This window comes from Canis lupus, chromosome 12 (assembly GCF_003254725.2).
Source record: "Canis lupus dingo isolate Sandy chromosome 12, ASM325472v2, whole genome shotgun sequence".
In the NCBI taxonomy this organism is placed as follows: domain Eukaryota; kingdom Metazoa; phylum Chordata; class Mammalia; order Carnivora; family Canidae; genus Canis; species Canis lupus.
In genome coordinates this window covers 64,528,229-64,536,373 of record NC_064254.1, presented here as the reverse complement: position 1 = coordinate 64,536,373, position 8,145 = coordinate 64,528,229, and the positions used below count along the sequence as shown (strand labels likewise).

At 39.2% G+C, this 8,145-nt stretch overlaps 1 pseudogene; it reads right to left on the bottom strand.

The window, feature by feature from the left end:
• Window positions 1–2,535: 2,535 nt before the first annotated feature.
• Window positions 2,536–3,674, bottom strand: LOC118350383 (peptidyl-prolyl cis-trans isomerase NIMA-interacting 4-like; annotated as a pseudogene).
• Between the last annotated feature and the right edge of the window lie 4,471 nt (window positions 3,675–8,145).

Genomic DNA, 8,145 nt, shown 5'->3' with positions numbered 1-8,145 from the left:
CTGCAGTGCATTTTGGGGGATAGCAGTTTTTGCAAATTTAGACCACCTAGTGGACCTAATTTCCATTTCAGTCAACAGGGCTACACTATTTCAGATCACAAGATGATAAATTTTTTTTAAAGATTTTATTTATTTATTCATGAGAGAGAGAGAGAGAAAGAGAGGCAGAGACCCAGGCAAAGGGAGAAGCAGGCTCCATGCAGGGAGCCCAATGTGGGACTCGATCCCAGGACCCCAGGATCAGGCCCTGGGTGGAAGGTGGCGCTAAACCGCTGAGCCACCCGGGCTGCCCACAAGAGGAGAATTTTAATTTAGCTCAAATATTTAATATTACATAAAGAGTTGAATAAATCAGATGGTGCCTTTAGTTGGGGCCTGTGGATAAATTTAAAGTTATTTTTTGGGGGCACCTGAGTGGTTCAGTGGTTGAACCTCTGTGTTTGGCTCAGGTCCTCATCCTGGGGTCCTAGGATCAAGTCCCACATCAGGCTCCTTGCAGGAAGCCTGCTTCTCCCTCAATGTCTCTGCCTCTCTGTCTCTCATGAATGAATAATAAAATTTTAAAAAATAGAAAATAAAGTTATTTTTTTAATGCTGGAGGAGCAGCTTTACTGTCAATACTCTGAACCTTGTAACAGGCTGGCTTTTATTTTCTTATATTTTCTCTTACAGTTTATTTACTGCTTATCTATTTCTTTAAGAGGATAAAAACTAACCCAGAGAAGAAAGTTCCTTTCTACTGCCTCACCTTGCTCATCCCAAGCCTCAAGGTTAGCTAATCACCGACAATATCTTAAGAACAATCCATTACAAAGCCCCATCCCTCCACTCTGCACCCCATCTCCTCTCACCTTCTCAAGGAGCTCATTCTTTTGGCTCTGTCTGCCCCTTCCTGAATCATCAATCTTTCTCACTTTTTCAGATCATTCCAGCCCACATACAAGCAATATAAACAAGTAACGTGTTCTAGTTATCTCACAAAGTGAGATATATATTATTTAATTTAAAAAATTGAATAGATATACTTTTTTTTCCACTTTATTTTTGAGATTCATTCCGTGTTTATATATACATTTGGGGAACGCCTGGGTGGCTCAGTGGGGTTGAGCATCTGCCTTGGCTCAGGGCCTGATTCCAGGTGGGGGGTAGGGGATGGAGTCTCACATGAGGTTCCCCACAGGGAGCCTGCTTCTCCCTCTGCCTATGTCTCTGCCTCTCTCTGTGCGTCTCTCATGAATAAATAAATAAAATCTTTAAAAAAGGAACACCTAGGTGGCTCAGCGGTTAAAGCGTCTCCCTTTGGCTCAGGTCGTGATCCTGGGGTCCCGGGGATCGAGTCCCACATCAGGCTCCCTGCATGGAGCCTGCTTCTCCCTCTGCCTGTGTCTCTGCCTCTCTCTCTCTCTCTCTCTCTATGTCTCTCATGAATAAATAAAATCTTAAAAAAAAAGTCGTTAAAAAAATATATATATACATTTGGGCTTCTGTATGCAATTCCTATATAAATTATTCCCAGCTTATTTGTTTCCTTCCTAAAGAACAATCAGGTCTGTCAAACATTGAAGTGAGGGGTACTTAGGAAGTATCACTGTGTGAAAGTGTCTCTAGGGCATTTACTTAGAGTAGGAATCTCTGGGACCTAGCATAAGCGTGTTTTTCTTCAATCTTACTAAAAATGGCCTAATTTACATTTATATTACTAGTTTACATTTGCACAAGCTCAGGAAAACCATATTTTTCCCCATTCTCAATAGTTTATGTCATCAGATTTATAAATATTGTCAGTCATATGGATGATTAAAAATGGCATGTTTTAATTTGTAAACTTTCCCTGATTAGTAGCGAATTAAATATCTTTTTATGTAGTTGTTGGTCATGCAGATTTTCCCTTCTTTAATTTGCCAGGTTATACCCTTGCCCGCTTTTCCGTGTAGTTGCCTTTTCCATTCACCTGCCTTCCCCGTGGATGTACACACGAGTACCAGCAGAACTCGAGGAACTCACTGCATGCTTCATTCACATGCAGCCCAGGGTGTGATCCTGGAGACCCGGGATCGAGTCCCACGTTGGGCTCCCGGCATGGAGCCTGCTTCTCCCTCTGCCTGTTTCTCTGCCTCTCTCTCTGTGTCTCTTATGAATAAATAAACAAAAAAATCTTAAAAAAAAGAAAAAGAAAAAGAAAAGCTTAAAAAAAAAAAAGATCACATGCACGTTTCCCCAAACAATATATTGATTAGTTTTGTTCTTGAAATGTACAAAATGATGTATTGTAGGTCACACATGATACACTATCTGTTGATGACTTGTGCTTTCACTCAATATTAGAGTTCTAAGATTGATTCACTTGTCTGTTGTCTGTTGTTATATAGTTCATCCATCTCTCTTTTTTTAGTTCATCCATTTTTTTTCTGCTTATAATATTCCATAGTGTAAGTATACCATAATTTATTATTTTTGTTTTTGTTTTTTTCAGAAACAAAGATTTTTTCCCCATGTTTTTGCCAATATATGTTTTTTTCAGTCTTTTGTAGAATTTTATTTCCTCTCTTCAGTCCTAAGAATATGATATCCAAATTTTAACTGGAGGGTGTGTAAACATAGGCTTATCCAGCCCACTTATAGACAAGGCAAATGCTGCTTCTTGAAAAGGTCCCACCGTGGAATGTCTGGTCATCCAACCCATGTCACCCCTTTGCCTGGCTTTATTTTCACAATACTGTGCGGCCACTTCATTGAGTTCTTTTTATTTTTAAAGATTTTATTTATTCATGAGAGACACAGAGAGGCAGAGACATAGGTAGAGGGAGAAGGAGGCTCCCTGCAAGGGCGCCTGATGCAGAACTCAATCCGAGGACCCCAGGATCATGCCCTGAGCCAAAGGGCTTATGATTTTTTTTTAAATCAGTTATGTATTTATTTGCATAGATTCAAAGGAAAGAACTAAAAATCCAACATAATATTCCATGAGGTCTACAATTTAATTATTAATCCTTTTTTTTTTTTTTAAAGAAAGGTTTTCCTCCACTGACTTTAGGATGGGACTATTTCACATGAACACTGAAGCTGAACCACTGAGCCACCCAGGTGCCCCATTCATTGAATCTCTTTACAGACTTTTAGCTTTTCCATGGCTCCCATGATTTCCCCTTGTTTTTCACATGGAATGTGTCTGGCCTTTCCTGCATTGCCACCACCTTTGGAACCCTGAGCCTTTTTGTCAGAACTGCCACTGCTGCTTCCCCTTCCCCTGAATCACTTTTTCCATTGGGTGGCACCTTCAAAACGTGCAGCTGAACTGCCAGTATTTTTTTTTTTTTAATCAGAGTACAGTTGAGGGGATCCCTGGGTGGCTCAGCGGTTTAGCGCCTGCCTTCAGCCCAGGGCGTGATCCTGGAGTCCTGGGATCAAGTCCCACGTCGGGCTCCCTGCATGAAGCCTGCTTCTCCCTCTGCCCCTCTCTCTCTCTGTCTCTCATGAATGAATAAATAAAATCTTAAAAAAAAAAAGTTAAAAAAGTACAGTTGACACACATGCTATGCTAATTTCAGGTGTCTAATATAGTGGTTCAACTTCTGTATATGTTATGCTGTGCTCACCACAAGTGTAACTGCCATCTGTCACCACACAACACTGTTACAATTCCATGACTATATTCCCTGTGCTGTACCTTTCATCCCTGTGACTTACGTATTCTATAACTGGAACCCTATGTCTCCCACTTCCCATCATCCCTTCACCATCATTTATTTTTTATTCTTCTGCTGATGGACTATGGCTACTTTCTATTTTTTGTTTATTTTTTCTATGATATTGGAAAATGTATCCATGAACCATCTTTCAAATATATTTAATCCAAAATTTTCAGAGTGTCAATTTGGGAGTAAAAAGACTGGAATTTTGAGTATGCATATGTTCAGCTTTCTAAGATAAGCCATACTATTTTCCAAAATGATGATTACCTGACCAAGCAGAATGTGAGACTTTCCATTTGGTTCACGTTCTTTCTAGTAAGTGCAGCTTTACATTGTCATGCTTCTTAATTTTTGTTAATTTAGTGGGTGTGGAATGCTATCTCATTGTGCTGTTAATTTGCATTTCTCTGATTACTCATGAAGTTGAGCATCTTTTCATTTGCTTGTTAGCAATTTTTGTTTCTTCTTCATCTGTTTTGTCCAATTTTTTTGGACAAAATAAAAAATTTTTATTTTTAAAGATTTATTTATTTAAGAGAGACAGAACACATGCAAGCAGGGCGAGGGGGCTGGGCAGAGGGAGAGGGAGAAAAGCCAACTCTGTGCTGAGCTCAGAGAACCAAAAGGGGCTCGATCCCATGACCCTGAGATCATGACCTGAGCCAAAATCAAGAGTCAGATGCTCAACAGGCTGAGCCACCCAGATGCCCCTAAAGGTTTTATTTTTAAGTAATCTCTACACCTAATGTGGGGCTTACATTTCTAACCTTGAGATCAAGAATCACGTGCTCCCCCCAACTGAGCCAATCAGGTACCCCAGTGACTTCTTATTTTTATTTTATTTTTATTTATTTATTTATTTTTTATTTTCAAAGATTCATTCATTCATTCATTCATTCATGAGAGACACAGTGAGAGAGAGAGAAGCAGAGACATAGGCTGAAGGAGAAGCAGGCTCCCTGCAAAGAGCCCTATGTGGGACTCGATCCCGGATCCTGGGATCACGCCGTGGGCCAAAGGCAGACACTCAACTGCTGAGCCACCCAGACATCCCAATTTCTTATTTTAATGTAATTATAGGGGAGGGAAAAAACCTTTTCCTTCATCCTCTTATGTTCAATAACTGGGATCTTGCAAGTTAAACTGAGAAAAGACAGATTAACAGGAGAAAAAAAACCCAGAGGTTTTTTGTTTTTTTTTTTTTTCTTTTTCAAAGTTTATGTGTACAAAGTATATGCACAGGAGAACTCAATGATGAGCACCTCAAAGGGGTGGCTAGAATCAGGGGATCATATATCATCTTAACAAAGGGCAATGTAATGTGGAGAAGTAGCAAGACAAAGGAAAATGGTTTGGGCTTCTGGAGTTGGTAAACTGCAGGAAGATAAATATGGGGGGGGGACTAATGGAAGAGAGAAGCTATTTTATTTTTTTAATTTTTAAAAAAGATTTTATTTGTTTATTCATGAGAGACACAGAGAGAGAGAGGCAGAGACGTAGGTAGAGGGAGAAGCAGGCTCCATGCAGGGAGCCTAATATGGGACTTGATCCCAGGACCCCGGGATCACACCCTGAGCTGAAGGCAGATGCTCAACCACAGAGCCACCCAGATGCCCCATGTTTGCTAATGTTTTGCTTAGGATTTTCATATTTATGTTTATGGGCAAAATTAGGCTTTTTCCTTTCTTTAACCATCCTTGTATAGCTTTAGAATTTCAATGATATCAGCCTCATTGAATGGTTAAAGGAATGTTACCTCTCTTTTTATATCTGGAAGAGTTTGTACAAGATTGGAATAATCTTAGTTAGCGCTTTAAAGTTTGGCAGATTATATCTGTATGTCTTGGTCTGTGTGTGTTAAGATTTTTTAATCTACTGATTAAATCATTTTTATTTACTTTTATTTATTTTAAAAAGATGTATTTATTTTAGAGGGGGAGAGAGAGCTCACACACACTTGTGCAAGGAGGAGGAGGGGCAGAAGGAGAAGGAGAGAATCCTCAAGAAGACTCCTTGCTGAGTGAGGAGCCCAACATGGGCCTTGATCCTAGGACACCAAGATCATGACCCAAGTGGAAACAAAGAGTTGGATGCTCAACCAACTGAGCTACCTGGGTGCTCTTAAATTATTATTATTATTTTATTTTATTTTATTTTATTTTATTTTTTAATTTTTTTTATTTATTTATGATAGTCACAGAGAGAGAGAGAGAGGCAGAGACACAGGCAGAGGGAGAAGCAGGCTCCATGCACTGGGAGCCTGATGTGGGATTCGATCCCGGGTCTCCAGGATCACGCCCTGGGCCAAAGGCAGGCGCCAAACCGCTGTGCCACCCAGGGATCCCTATTATTATTATTTTAAAGATTTTTTATTTATTTATTCATGAGAGGCTGAGAGAGAGAGAGAGAGGCAGGCAGAGACACAGGCAGAGGGAGAAGCAGGCTCCATGCAGGGAGCCCGATCTGGGACTTGATTCCGAGTCTCCAGGATCACACCCTGGGCTGAAGGAGCTGCTAAACCGCTGAGCCACCTGGGCTGCCCTATTTTTCTTTTTTTTTTTTTTTTTTAATAAGACTACCCAGGGTGCCTGGGAGGCTCAGTGGTTGAGTGTCTGCCTTGGGCTCAGGTTATGATCCCAGGGTTCTGGGATTGAGTCCCACATTGGGCTCCCCACAGGGAGCCTGCTTCTCCCTCTGCCTATGTCTCTGCCTGTTTCTCATTAATAAATAAATAAAATCTTAAAAAAAAAAAGGACTACTCAAACTTTCTATTTCTTTTTGAATTAGTTTTAAGTTATATTTTCCATGAATTATTTCATTGTTTCCCAATTAAATGGCTTAAATTTGTTAATAATACTTTCTTTTAAAATGATAATGTACTTATTTACATCCTCTTTATTTTTTCTTAATTCATGTTTCCAGAGGTTGTCAGTTTGAATAGCGTTTTTAAATACCCAACTTTTGGCTTTTAAGAAATTTCTTTGATGATATTTGTGTTTTCTAGTTAATTGGTCTATTTTTTCCTTATCACTGCCTTCCTTTTACTTTCTGTTTATTTTGTTGTATTTTTCTTTTTTTTTTAAGATTTTATTTATTTACTCATGAGAGATAGAGAGAGGCAGAGACATCGGCAGAGGGAGAAACAGGCTCCATGCAGGAAGCCCAGATGCGCGGACTCGATCCTGGCCTGGGGCCTCCGGGATCTCTCCCTGAGCCAAAGGCAGAGACACTCAACCGCTGAGCCACCCAGGCATCCCTTGTTGTATTTTTTTCTAATTTCTTTAGCTAGATGCTTAGCTCAACAACTTTTAGCCTCTTTTATTTTCTCATACAGGCATTTAGAGGTATACATTTTCCTCTAAGGACTAGCTTAACTGTATCCCACAAGTATTTTCAGTAACATTCTTTGGATCACAGTTGGGATCACTGGTCTAGATTGATTTATCATGAATAAACTAAATTTGTTGAATGCTTACTAAAAATCTAAATATAGATTTCTATGGTAATTGCCTTAAGATATGAAAAAACCTGCAGCAGATACTGCTGGCTTCTTTCCTTCTACCCATAACATAAAGTAAATCTATTGCATATTTTAGTTATGACTTACTCCCTCAAAGTTGCACAAACTTAATAATGTTCACTGTGAAAAGGATCTTAGAGTCAATAGGGATGACAATGCCAATAACATGCAAGGAAGCAAGTGATCCAAAATATGAAACGAGAAATTCTTTCGGCCCTCTGCAAATATATTTAGGTACTGATGCTTCAGTTTTTTTTTTTTTTTTAAATAAATGTGCTTTTTACTTGTTCTCTACCCTAGCCTGAAGGACAAACCAAAAATTATAGCTTACTAGTAAAGTAAAAAAGGAAAAGTTCCTTAGCCAGGAGTATCTTCAGTTCTTTGAACCATGTGTTGTGGAATAACCTCAGGGGCAGCTTTTCATGTTTTGTGTAATTATGTTCAAGCTCTGAATCTATAATTTGTTCTAATTTTCCATGAACACTCCCTTGCCACCATTTATTCTCTGGTATCCCACAATTTCTAAGGTCTATATTGGGTACATATTGTTTTTTTTTTTTTTTTAAAGATTTTATTTATTTATTCATGAAGGACACAGAGGAGAGAGACAGAGGCAGAGACATAGGCAGAGGAAGAAGCAGGCTCCATGCAGGGAGCCCGATGTGGGACTTGATCCGGGGTCTCCAGGATCATGCCCTGGGCTGAAGGCAGGTGTTAAAGAACTGAGCCACCTAGGGATTCCCTATATTGGGTACATATTGTATAGGTAACTAGGAACCTTTAGAAAATCTTTTGTTATTATTGTTACAAGGACCAGGATGATCCTTATACAGTTGAGGCTGTTTCTCAACTATATAACTGAGTTATATATCATGTGTATTTTTTAATCTTTAAAAAATTATCATGTGTATTTTTAAAATTTTATTTTTAAAT